General features: G+C 47.9%; 1 protein-coding gene across 2 annotated transcripts in view; it reads right to left on the reverse strand.

The window, feature by feature from the left end:
• LOC126248689 (plexin-A4) overlaps positions 1–13,793 on the reverse strand; it is a 995,564-nt gene that overhangs the window by 944,401 nt on the left and 37,370 nt on the right. The window lies entirely within an intron of this gene.

A 13,793-nucleotide genomic window follows, 5' to 3' on the forward strand; every position in this document is an offset into this window, starting at 1 on the left:
GACACCACGCAAATATGTGAATGTAGACTTTCCCGGCGTATACTACTGACTAAAACTTCTCGAGCTATCATCAGAGTGATTGCGTCGAAATTCATCTTCTGTCTACGCGAGAAGATGAGAACTTTTTGGAAATTTGTGGTACGTTCCTATGGGACCAAACTCTTGAGGTCATCAGTCCCTAGGCTTACACACTGTTTATTCTAACTTAAACTAACTTACGCTAAGGACAACAACACACCCATGCCCGAGGGAGGACTCGAACCTCCGACGGCTGTGCCGCGCGAACCGTGGCAAGGCCCCTAGACCGCGTGGCTAGACGATGAGAATGACATCAAAAAAAAAAAAAAAAAAAAAAAAGTGGAATTTCGACGCAGCCACCCGACTGAAAGCCCGAGAATAAATCATCCTGAAAATAGTTCGCAAATCAACATTCATCTGCCCAGTGTGGATGTAACACATTGCGCCGGCCGAAGTGGCCGTGCGGTTAAAGGCGCTGCAGTCTGGAACCGCAAGACCGCTACGGTCGCAGGTTCGAATCCTGCCTCGGGCATGGATGTTTGTGATGTCCTTAGGTTAGTTAGGTTTAACTAGTTCTAAGTTCTAGGGGACTAATGACCTCAGCAGTTGAGTCCCATAGTGCTCAGAGCCATTTGAACCATTTTTGTAACACATTGCAGACGGCGCTCAACTTTTACTGGGGCATTGGCATAATCAGTGCTGACTGAGACTCGGGCGCCGTCTCGAAAGGGCTAACATCATGACGAAACGAATTAGTCACAAGAACAGAATCACCTTCATCTTTACTGTCAGAGTCACTTGGAAACACTGCCACCTTGCCACCAGGCGTAATGATGTCACTGATACTGTTGTCACTAAAATCGTCTCAGAGCCATACAAACATTTACTCACACTGTCCACCCGGATCTTTATTTCACTAGGAACATTTGAATAATCATCGATAAAAATCACCGAAAGTATTTCAGAATCATTCATTTCCTTCGGTTCTCTGAATAGAGCCTCCTCTAAAAGCTGGATGAACTTCAAGACGAAAATGATAACTATTTGAAATATCAAAATGCAGTCGAAGTGCTAAATAAGCAAAAAGTACATGAAGACAAAGTTTGATAAACTGACTACTGGTGTAAACACCTAAATAGACAAAGTAGTTAATGTGGTGTCACCGCTAGACACCACACTTGCTAGGTGGTAACTTAAATCGGCCGCGGTCCTGTAGTACATGTCGGACCCGCGTGTCGCCACTGTGTAATCGCAATCCTAGCGCCACCACATGGCAGGTCACAAGACACGGACTTGACCTCGCCCCAGTTGTACGGACGACATAGCTTGCGACAAGACGTATCACGTCTTCCTCTCATTTGCCGAGAGACAGATTAAATAGCCTTCAGCTAGTCCATCGCTTCTACCTAGCAAGGCGCCATGTGTATCATTGCTAATTGCTTACTACTATGCAAGAGATGTATTTCAACAAGAACAAGACTACATTAAAGTTAAGTATATTAAAATCTCTCTTCTTTTCTTTATAGTTTTCATCCAGTCTCCTGTTTCAGAATTTACGCCCGTCTGCGTTAGTTTCGCGTGCACCTAGCCACTCATTGTGTCGAGACCTTAGGGAATCGACACAACAATATTTTGGCGCCGAGGAGTGGTGCCGCGCCCACGTTGCAGTCTTTGTGTTATACTTGCTCTAATTTGCTTGTGTCATGGCTTCGCCGCATTCTCCAGATGTACTGTCCGAATTTTTTCGCTTGCAGAATCAGCAGACGCAGGCGTTATTGGAAGCCCTTGGACAGCTCGTCCAGGGTCAACGTGCGCTGCAAACCGATGCGGCGGCAGCCGCTTCTTCGCTACCGCAGCCACACAACGCTGTCGCACCGCCATTTAGGCCCTTTGAGGCCACAACCGAAAGCTGGACTGAGTGGGCCGATCAGTTCAACTTCCACCTCACTGCTTATGGAATTCAAGGTAAAGAGCGGCAGCCGTTTTTGCTTTCTTGTGTCGGTGTGTCTACCTACCGGGTGATAGTGAAATTGTTTCCCCGACGCGACGTAGCAACTCTGACCTACGAAGAAATTTTGTCGGCTTTAGATGCCTATTTCAAAGAAACAGTAAATGTAGTTGCCAAACGGTATACGTTTTTTCGTACAAAACGTACGGCCGGTCAGACTAATAGGGAGTGGGTAGCAACTTTGCAAGGCCTTACTAGAGACTGCGCGTTTGCCTGTGAATGTGGCCTCCCATATTCAGATACTATGGTGTGTGATGCAATTGCACAGAACGTTTCTGATGTTCGCATAAGGGAACAGATTTTGAAACTAGTTAATCCCTCCCTGCAACAAGTGATAGACATTTTGGACAGGCAAGACACACTTGACTTTGCTCAGGAATCATTTGAAACTTCGCCAGCAGTGTGTCACATTGATCGGCCCGCCCGGCCCGCTGCACGGGACGCTAAGCGGCCCTCGCGCCCGACTTCGCTGCGGCCGCCTAGCTTGCAACCACGTGCGCCGCGTAAGCAAGCAAATGCAGTGAAATCTTGCCCGCGGTGTGCAACTAGACATTCGCGTGAAAATTGCCCGTCACGCCAAGCTATTTGCTTTTACTGTCAAAAGAAAGGACATGTACAAAGTGTTTGCCAGAAAAAGTTAAGATCAGACAATCACACAAATTCCAGGCCCTTTGCTTCGCGCCGGAATCGCACCCAGGACAATCAGGCTCGTGGACCTTCGCCCATGGACATTCATGTCGTTCATTCCCACCCGTCCAGTGACACTTTAGCTAACAGTGACTGTGTTCGTCCCACCCAAAGTGTGCGTCGACGTCGCCGGAAGTCCCGTAAAGTTGCAAGTGCTTCTGGACCTGTATCAGTTCAAATTGCACGAGACAGTCGCTCTTGTCGTCGACAAGACAATAAACTTTTTGTGGACTTAGACTTTGACGGAAAAGTGATACCATTCCAGCTCGATACCGGAGCTGCAGTTTCATTGATTAATCACGACACGTACAAACAACTAGGCCAACCGCCATTGCGTGCCGCAAATGTTACGTTAACTAGTTACTCAGGACAGCATATACCTGTGTTAGGACAGTGCAGCCTTATTGCAACATACAAGGGACAGACAAAACTTGTGTCATTTTATGTTCTTCGTTCCTCTAGTGCAGTGAACTTGTTTGGTTTAGATTTGTTTCAATTGTTTAATATGTCTATTGTAAATCAGGTCCTATCAGTGAATCAGACTGTGCCTTCCGCCAGTGTTTCTAGTCTTTGTGAAGAATTTGCAGACATTTTTGCACCGGGCCTTGGTTGCGCTAAGAACTATGAAGCGCATTTGGAACTGAAAGACAACGCGCAACCGAAATTTTTCAGAGCGCGCAATGTTCCCCACGCATTGCGTGATGAGGTCGCACGAACATTAGCCGAATTAGAATCTCAAGGTGTCATTGAACGAGTGCAGGCTTCTCTCTGGGCCTCACCCTTAGTAATTTTGCCCAAACCTTCCGGAAAATTGAGACTTTGCGTGGACTTCAAGGCAACTGTGAATCCACAACTTGTGACTGCTACTTTTCCTTTGCCCCGCCCGGAAGATCTTTTTGACAAACTGTGCCCGGGAAAATATTTTTCAAAATTGGACCTAGCAGATGCGTACTTGCAAATACCTGTGGACGAAGAATCCCAGCGCGTCTTAGTGGTTAACACGCATCTTGGCTTGTATCGCTTCAAAAGACTGCCATTCGGGTGTGCATCCGCCCCTGCTTTATTTCAGCAATATTTACAAACTATTTGTGCGTCGGTCCCTACGGCTGCGAACTATCTGGACGATATTGTAATCTCAGGAAAGACAGAAGCAGAACATTTGCAAAATCTCCGAACATTATTTCAGGTATTGCGTCAGAATGGTCTTCGCTTGAGGAAGGACAAATGTGTGTTTTTTGCTCGTGACTTACCGTACCTGGGGCATGTCATAAATGCCCAAGGTATACATCCGAGTCCAGAGCACCTTCGTGCCATTCAGGACTTGCCGTCACCGCAGAACTTAAAACAGCTACAGAGTGTGCTGGGTAAGGTAAATTATTATTCAAAGTTTGTGCGCAATGCTTCTTCCATTTCAGCTCCGCTTCATCGCTTACGCCGTAAAGGTGTTCCGTTCGTCTGGACAACGGAATGCGAACGCGCCTTTCGCCAGTTGAAATCGGCGTTACTTTCAAATACTTGCCTTACGCCATTCGATCCCCGAAAACCCCTTTTGTTGATGGTAGATGCCTCGGATTTCGGGATCGGTGCTGTGCTTGCGCACAAGGATGGCTCGCATGATCGCCCTATTGCCTTTGCGTCCAAATTGCTCTCATCTGCGCAAAGAAATTATTCACAAATAGAGAAAGAAGCTTTAGCTCTCGTGTTTGGTGTTACCAAGTTCCATGACTTCTTGTATGGTCGTCACTTTACCATCATCACGGACCACAAACCGTTGACATCACTTTTTCATCCGAACAAGCCTGTACCTCCACGTACAGCGCAGAAATTCATTCGCTGGTCACTTTTTCTCTCGCAGTACCGCTACGATATCTTGTATCGGTCCACTGCTAAGCACGGAAACGCTGATGCGTTGTCCCGTTTGCCTGTTGCTGAGGATAAAGCATTCGATTCTTCCGAACTTGCTTGCATGTTCATTGATTCGGAAGCCGATGACGTGGTCGCATCGTTTCCGATTGATTTTCGTCGTGTAGCTACAGCCACAGTTGCTGACCCTGTCCTTGCTCCTGTTTTGCGTTTTGTTGCTACGCAATGGCCCTTGTCAAAGTCACGGATCGAGGTTCCTTTGGTTCGCCGTTTTTTTGCTCACAAGGAGAGACTTTTTGTCCGACGTGGTGTTTTGTTGTTGCGTTCCGATAATGATCAATCCCGCGTCGTGGTCCCACGTTCGTTACAGTCCTCTGTCTTAAAGCTTCTTCACCAAGGACATTGGGGTATAGTGCGAACTAAACAACTTGCTCGACAGCACTGTACTTGGTTCGGAATCGATGCTGCGATTACGAATATGTGCTCCTCTTGCGTGGCGTGTGCCGAACAACAATCCGCACCGCCGCGGAAATTCTTTGCATGGCCGAAAGCCACTTCCCCTTGGCAACGCTTGCACATCGATTTTGCTGGTCCATTCTGGAATGCTCGATGGTTGGTTGTGGTCGATGCTTTCAGTAATTTTCCTTTTGTTATCCGGATGTCTTCCACGACGTCTTCTGCCACCATCCAAGCCTTGTCTGCTATCTTTTGCATTGAAGGTCTTCCGCAGACTATTGTTTCCGACAATGGCCCACGATTCCTGTCCGCAGAATTTCAGTCGTTCTGCAAGGCCAATGGTATTCAACATCTGACATCCGCGCCGTTTTCGCCTCAGTCAAACGGTGCCGCTGAACGATTGGTCCGGACTTTCAAGTCACAGATGTTGAAGTTGAAAGAGTCGCATTCTCGGGAGGACGCTTTGTTGCTCTTTTTGTCTTCATATCGCTCTCAGCCTCGCGATGGTCGCTCGCCGGCTGAGTTGCTCCACGGTCGTCCTCATCGCAACCTGATGTCTTTGCGGCATCCGCCACATCAGGTTCCTGTGCAGCGGCAGACTCCTGCTTTTGCTCCTGGCGACGTTGTCTATTATCGCAACTATCGCGGTTCACGGCGTTGGCTCGCAGGGCGCATTCTTCGCTGCCTCGGCCGCGCGATGTATTTGGTTTTGGGGGCCTCTGGTGAGGTGCGTCGGCATCTCAATCAGCTGCGCCTCTGTCGTCGCCTGGGTTCTGCCGCTCCCCGTCTGCTTTCAGCGACGGAGCCGTCCGGTCAGCGCCTTGGGGACCCATCTACTGGCTCGCCTCATCCCCAGGTGTTACCGACGATGCCTTCCATTTTGCCTCATGGCGTCGCGCCGCCGCGGCCGCCGCCGGCGCCGCCAGCAGCGGACGCTTCGCTGCAGCCGCCTCGCGCCTCCCTGGGTCACGCGCCGCCGCTTGCTTCCCGTGACCAGCCGTCCTCCGCCATGGACCTCTTGCCCGCTCCGGACCAGATGTCGTCTTCGCCCGTCGGGTGCTCCGACCACATGGAGGTCGACCCTTCTGTCTCATTACGTGCGCATACACCTCATGTTGACGTGCACCCTGGACTAGGTTTGCAGGCGTTTCCTAGCTCCCCTCGGACCGAATGGCCGGGTGCGGGTGGCACAGCCTCGCCTGTTGTTAGGCTCCCCACCTCATCGCATACGTCAACATGGGGTCCTCCCCACGGCGGGCGGAAGCCTTATCTCACGACCGTTCGCCGATTTGCGGGGGAGGAATGTGGTGTCACCGCTAGACACCACACTTGCTAGGTGGTAACTTAAATCGGCCGCGGTCCTGTAGTACATGTCGGACCCGCGTGTCGCCACTGTGTAATCGCAATCCTAGCGCCACCACATGGCAGGTCACAAGACACGGACTTGACCTCGCCCCAGTTGTACGGACGACATAGCTTGCGACAAGACGTATCACGTCTTCCTCTCATTTGCCGAGAGACAGATTAAATAGCCTTCAGCTAGTCCATCGCTTCTACCTAGCAAGGCGCCATGTGTATCATTGCTAATTGCTTACTACTATGCAAGAGATGTATTTCAACAAGAACAAGACTACATTAAAGTTAAGTATATTAAAATCTCTCTTCTTTTCTTTATAGTTTTCATCCAGTCTCCTGTTTCAGAATTTACGCCCGTCTGCGTTAGTTTCGCGTGCACCTAGCCACTCATTGTGTCGAGACCTTAGGGAATCGACACAACAGTTAAAATGTATCACAGCAGGCGGCATCTACAAACAGCGCGTAGAAAACATAGTTTATTTCGAAATCCGTCCGTGACGGATGGCGTGCGAAATACGGGATCCGTCCGGATTGTGTTAAGCGGACGCAAGGCTCCACTCAGCCAGTGTCTGACCGTCAGTCGTGCACTTTTCTCCTGGTCACAGTGCAAAACACTTATCCACTGTCACCGCCAGCATAGCCAAGACTGGAAATTCTACAAGTTTAATTATTCATCTTCCACTGGATTCAGGAACAGGCCAGTTTTCGTGGTTATACTAACTTCAACAAACTTGCCAAACATCATCTTCATACTCAAGTTAAGTACTGTACAAAGTTTTAACAAATTCTCCTTGTTGTATCGTCATCGCAAATGTTGCTGCCTGCTTAGCAAGCTACCACAATACAACAGCAGCAAACGGAAATTTTGGAAGATTGCGTTTATTTTGCCACAAAACACCATAAACGAATGATAGTAAAGTAGAACCATTGTAAAGAATACAGAATGTAAACAAATGCTACATACATAACGGTAGACAAAAATGTTCTTCGTTTTTTTTCAACTTAACGGATTTGCACACACATTCCGAAAACTGATTTATGTGCTCAGTATGGGATGTGACCACCTCTGGCAGCGATACAGGCCTAACAACGACGGGGCATGCTGTGAATGATGCCATCAGTCTCATGTTGAGGCAATACCTCCGATTCTTCCAGCAGAGCTGCTCGCAAGCCTTGGAGAGGGATTGTGGATGCTGATGCAACCAGTCTCCTTAATGCATACCAGACATGCTCTATAGGATTGAAATCGGGAGAGCGAGCAAGCCAAGCCATACGTGCAATATCTTCCGTTTCCAAGAAAACAACCGTCCTTTCTCTATGATGTCGAGCATTATCATCCATCAGTACGAAGTCTGGGACCACAGAACCTCGCAACAACCGCACACGATGTCCCAAGATTTCATCACGATACCTGACAGCAGTTGAACAATTGTTCGAGTGGTCAACATAATACTTGTCCATTAGGGATCTTCCTCTATATCGGTCTCTTTCCAGACCGTTTAGGTCCCGAAATCGTGTCCCACGTTCCCTCCGGATGCGAATCTGTCGAGAATCACTCTCCAGACCAAATCCGGATTCATCTGTGAAAAGAACACTGGTCTACTGTTCGACCGTCCGCGTGGCATGCTGACAGCTCCACTCTAGATGTTCTCTTTTGTGAAGACACGCCAAAGGTAAACAGACGGCAGGCCTCCGACAAAGGCCACTCTGCCGACGCCTTCTGTACACCGTTTGCCTCGCTACAACACGTCCAGTGGATGCTGTGAGGTCAGATGCCGGTACTAAGGCGGCTCCGTCATGCCCTTACAGCCAAGTAACGGTCCTCTCTTTCTGATGTCACACGGGGTCGGCCCTGCCCTGGTCCTCGTTATACAGTTTCGGTCTCTATGAACTATCGCCACATCCGAGAAATAACAGAACGATTCACATTAAGACATCGGCCGACATCAGTTTCCGACTGTCCTGCTTCCATTCTTCCCAAGACCCTCCACCGCAGAGAGCCTCGTAGGCGTCTTCTCTGTGACACACTACAAGGTCTCTGGCTGTGTACACAGCGATTGTGGGTGTGGGACTACCCGGTAAACACTATCCCGTTTGATAGGCGTCCTGACGTCATTGTTGGCGGGGTTGTCCGTTGAACGGAAAGCCGTCTTCCGTGCAGAACCTGATCGTATGGACATCTGTTGACAGTGTGTATGATTATACCGTGAATTAGACACAGGACGGGGAAATACACTACTGGCCATGAAAATTACTACACCACGAAGATGACGTGCTACAGATGCGAAATTTAACTGACAGGAAGAAGATCCTGTGATATGCAAATGATTAGCTTGCAGAACATTCACACAAGGTTGGCGCCGGTGGCGACACCTACAACGTGCTGACATGAGGAAAGTTTCCAACCGATTTCTCATACACAAACAGCAGTTGACCGGCGTTGCCTGGTGAAACGTTGTTGTGATGCGTCGTGTAAGGAGGAGAAATGCGTACCATCACGTTTCCGACTTTGATAAAGGTCGGATTGTCGCCTATCGCGATTGTGGTTTATCGTATCGCGACATTGCTGCTCGCGTTGGTCTAGGTCCAATGACTGTTAGCAGAATATGGAATCGGTGGGTTCAAGAGGATAATACGTAACGCCGTGCGTATTACTAGCAGTCGAGAAGAAAGGCATCTTATCCGCATGGCTGTAACGGATCGTGCAGCCACGTCTCGATCCCTGAGTCAACAGATGGGGACGTTTGCAAGACAACAACCATCTGCTCGAACAGTCCGACGACGTTTGCAGCAGCATGGACTATCAGCTCGGAGACCATGGTTGCGGTTACCCTTGACGCTGCATCACAGGCAGGAGTGCCTGCGATGGTGTACTCAACGACGAACTCGGGTGCACGAATCGCAAAACGTCATTTTTTCGGATGAATCCAGGTTCTGTTTACAGCATCATGATGGTCGCATCCGTGTTTGGCGACATCGCGGTGAACGCACATTGGAATCGTGTATTCGTGATCGCCATACTGGCGTATCACACGGCGTGATGGTATGGGGTGCCATTGGTACACGTCTGGATACAGAAAATGTTCGACTGCTGCCCTGGCCAGCACATTCTCCAGAACTCTCACCAATTGAAAACGTCTGGTCAATGGTGGCCGAGTAACTGGCTCGTCACAATACACCAGTCACTACTCTTGATGAACTGTGGTATCGTGTTGAAGCTGCATGGGCAGCTGTTGTGTACACGCCATCCAAGCTCTATTCGACTCAATGCCCAGGCGTATCAAGGCCGTTATTAAGGCCAGAGGTGGTTGTTCTGGGTACTGATTTCTCAGGGTCTATGCACCCAAATTGCGTGAAAATGTAATCACATGTCAGTTCTAGTAAAATATATTTGTCCAATGAATACCCATTTATCATCTGCATTTCTTCTTGGTGTAGTAATTTTAATGGCCAGTAGTGTACTTCCTGCGATAGGGCGTTCTCTTCCTGCCATCTTTTTATTAGACGCCTTGTGTATTTTGGTGAACACAACAATTCCTCTGGTATGAGAATGGCAGATTTCCTTCGCAGATGGGCTCCGACAGTTATTACCTAGTCGCCGACGGGGTGTTAAATCCTACTCTTCCCCCCACTAAAAGACGCACTAATACAGCTTCTATTATTTTCAGGTGACAGCAGAATAGTGCACGCCTACGTTAAGAGTGGCACCGATCTGGGAGGAAGCCGACAGGAGGCCGCGCAACGAGGCCAGCTTTCGCCGGCGTGGGAAACACGCCGCCGATCACGGTCTCGCCTCTCTCCGCGCCAGATGCAAATCGAACAATACCACCTTCCCACTACCAAAATAAAAACGATACTTTTCCCCACTCTCAGAGGAGTCACTATGACCAGGAGTTCCCGCGCTCCCGGCGCAGAGCGATTCCATAAATATTTGTACCCACTGTAACGGGATACTCGCGAGGCTGTCCTTGGCGTTTCGCAACGCCACATCGCCGACACCGCTCGAGCGGGCAATCGAACACGAAGCTGCTATACTTCTTCCGAAGGCGCATTCCCATAGGTCGCGGTGCAAGGTGACCTCTCGAGAGCTAAAACGTGGCAACAGTGCCACGCCTCACCACCGCATCTGACTTTGTAGCAGACCGGAAAATCGGAAATAATCACGAACCACACAATGTTTACAGGCTTTGAACATTCTGCCCACACTCAATTGTTTGAAAACTTCAACCAGAACAATAGTAAACTTCTGTCCTATGTTAAAAGAAGCTCGGTGTTTTAATGTCCCGTCGACATCTATGTCATCATAGACGAAGCACAAATTCGGACTGAGTGCGGTAATGATGAGGGAAGGAAATTGGCTGGGCCTTTACAAGGAACCATCCCAGTACTCCCCCTAAGCGATCTAGGGAAATCACGGAGAACGTATACCCGAATCGCCGAACAGAGATTTGAATCCTCGTCCTCCGGCCGTTGTGGCCGAGCGGTTCTAGACGCTTCAATCCGGAACCGCGCTGCAGTTAAGGTCGCAGGTTCGAATCCTGCCTCGGACATGGATATGTGTGATGTTCTTAGGTTACTTAGATTTAAGTAGTGCTAAGTTCTAGGGGACTGATGACCTCCGATGTTAAGTCCCATAGTGCTCATAGTCATTTGAACCTTTTTTGGACACGAGGCAAGCATCTAATTACTGCGCCTTCATGCTCGGTGTTAGTGTGTTCAGTATAGCACAGGACCCCAATGCACTGCTGTCCGACGCAAAATCGAAAACGTACGTATTTGTTCCTCTGGTACTCCGCTGACCGACTCAGAAATGTCAGGCGAAAATCAGTATAGTTGGGTGGCTAGTGAGTGACTGTACGTTATAATTTTAATGTTCTATGCTATTACGAATGCCCATGAAAAGGAGCGACTGCAGGAAAATACAAGGTGACTTAGACAAAATTTTTGGTTGGTGTGATGAATGGCAGCTTGCTCTAAATGTAAAAAAATGTAAGTTGATACGGATGAGTAGGAAAAACAGTCTTTTAACGTTCGAATACAGCACTAGTAATGGTACAGCTTGACACAACCACTTCGATGAAATATCTAGGCGTAACGCTGCAACGCGATATGAAACAGAATGAACACGTCAGGTTGCCAATAGGGAACGTGAGCGCTCGACTCAATTTTATTGGGAGAATTTTGGGAAAGTGTAGCTCATCCATGAAGGAGACTGCGTATGGAGTGCTAGTACGACCCATTCTTGAATACCGTGCGAGCATTTCGTATCCCCACCAGGTGGCATTAAAGGAAGACATCGAAGCAGTTCAGAGGCTTGCTGCTAGATTTGTTATCGGTAGGTACAATCAGCACGCAAGTATTACGGAGATGCTTCGTGACATCAAATGGGAATCCCTGAAAGGAAGACAATGTTCTTTTCGCAAGACACCATTGTGAAAATTTAGAGAACCGGCGTTTGAGCCCTCCTGCAGAACAATTCTACTGTCGCCAAAGTACATTTCGTTTGAGGACCATGAAGATAATATACGAAAAAGTAGGACTTGTACGGAGACTTTTAGACAGTCTTTTATCCCTTCCTCTACCTGCGAATGGTTCAAAATGGTTCAAATGGCTATAAGCACTATGGGACTTAACATCTGAGGTCATCCGTCCCCTAGAATTAGAACTACTTAAACCTAACTAACCTAAGGACACCACACACGTCCATACCCAAGGCAGGATTCGAATCTGCGACCGTAATAGCAGCGCGGTTCCGGACTGAAGCGCCTAGAAACGCTCGGCCACACTGGCCGGCCCTGAGGGAGGAGCAGGAAAGAAAATGGCTAGTAGTGGTACGAGGTAGCCTCCGCCATTCACCGTACCGTGGTTTGCGGAGTGTGTATGTAGGTGCAGATAAGAGAGAATTAGAGTGAAATCCACTGTCTCCGTGTACGTCGCTCCGATTGAAAAGCGCCAAGGCAGCCTTCGTGTAGAACATTCCGATACAACGGATCAGCCATCTGCTGTATATCATATCCTCAGTACACAACAGACTGAGGAGACATTTGCAATTGAACACAATTATTGTTCTACAGCCAGGTGATAAGAACTGTACCCCTCGTCGAGCGCCACCGCACAAGCGTATGTTACTGGTAATAGCCAGGCATGCGGGTTCCGAAATAAAAATACTGGATTTTACATTGTTACGCTCAACTAAGGAACACGAAGGAACTTGTTTAGGTAATGAGTTTACTTTCTCTCAAAATCTCATTTTGTCGAAGAATGTTCATTTCTTCTGTCCGGGTTCTGATAATACCCATTCTCGGTCTTCCTGCAAACTGATGACTTTCGAAAAGTTTTCTGAATGAAGGTCTATCTCGGACGAAACAACGTGAGAGACCAGTCTCCTGAAGAGATCTGCCACTTTCAAGTAATTAGTTGCTCGTAACTTTCGCTGCAATGAAAACACTGAGAAATCCCTTGGTCAGCCAGTAATTCTTTCTGCGAATGTCACCGTAAAATTGTGATCTTCTCCTCCTAAAAGTGCCACGTTTTCTCAGTACGCTGGCACAATTCCTGAAACTTCCGTTTCATTGAGATTGCACGTATGCAGCACGGAATTTATTATTTCTTCTTTTCATTTTTATTCCTCACATACTTTGAACACACTAGCGACCTGATCTTTGTTAAAATTATTTTTATTTCCTGGCACAATCACACTTTTATTTTTAGATTAATATAAATACTGTATCTAACATAAGCATATAAATGTATTATTGTCCGGAATTTAAAACTGCTTTAACAAAAGTAGGATTCACTGACGTCTCCTTACGATTATCATGCAGCTCAAAGTGATATTTAATTACTGCTACCGGCTGTCGACTCCACCACTTTCACCGGGATTGAAAAAATGTCTCTTGGTACTATAGGACTTAACACTGAGGTCATCAGTCCCCTAGACTTAGAACTACTTAAACCTCAGGACATCATACACATCCATGCTGGAGGCAGGATTCGAACCTGCGACCGTAGTAGCAGCGCGGTTCCGCACTGAAGCGTCTAGATCCACTCGGACACCGCGGCCTGCCGGGAATTGAAGTATAAATTATTTTGTACATTTTTTTCTAGATCACAATCAGCACGATTGTATGAAACCGAAGGACGACGTATACTGACGTCTGGCTATCTGCAGGGCAACGGATCTTAGTATCGGCCCCTAGAAGGATGGAAAGTTAAAAGAGTTTAACGATATATCGACAAAAAGGTAATTGTACGTGGAGAACTAGATTATATTACGAAAGAAAAGAGAATAAAATCTATTTGACGCTTTAAAAGAGCGCTTATATAAATACCGTATATTACCAATACGAGTCCCTTGCTGGCATCACCATGCCACCTCAATCGGCGCCTTGCAAAGAGATTTCGT

Source organism: Schistocerca nitens, chromosome 3 (genome assembly GCF_023898315.1).
Source record: "Schistocerca nitens isolate TAMUIC-IGC-003100 chromosome 3, iqSchNite1.1, whole genome shotgun sequence".
Classification (NCBI taxonomy): Eukaryota; Metazoa; Arthropoda; class Insecta; order Orthoptera; family Acrididae; genus Schistocerca; species Schistocerca nitens.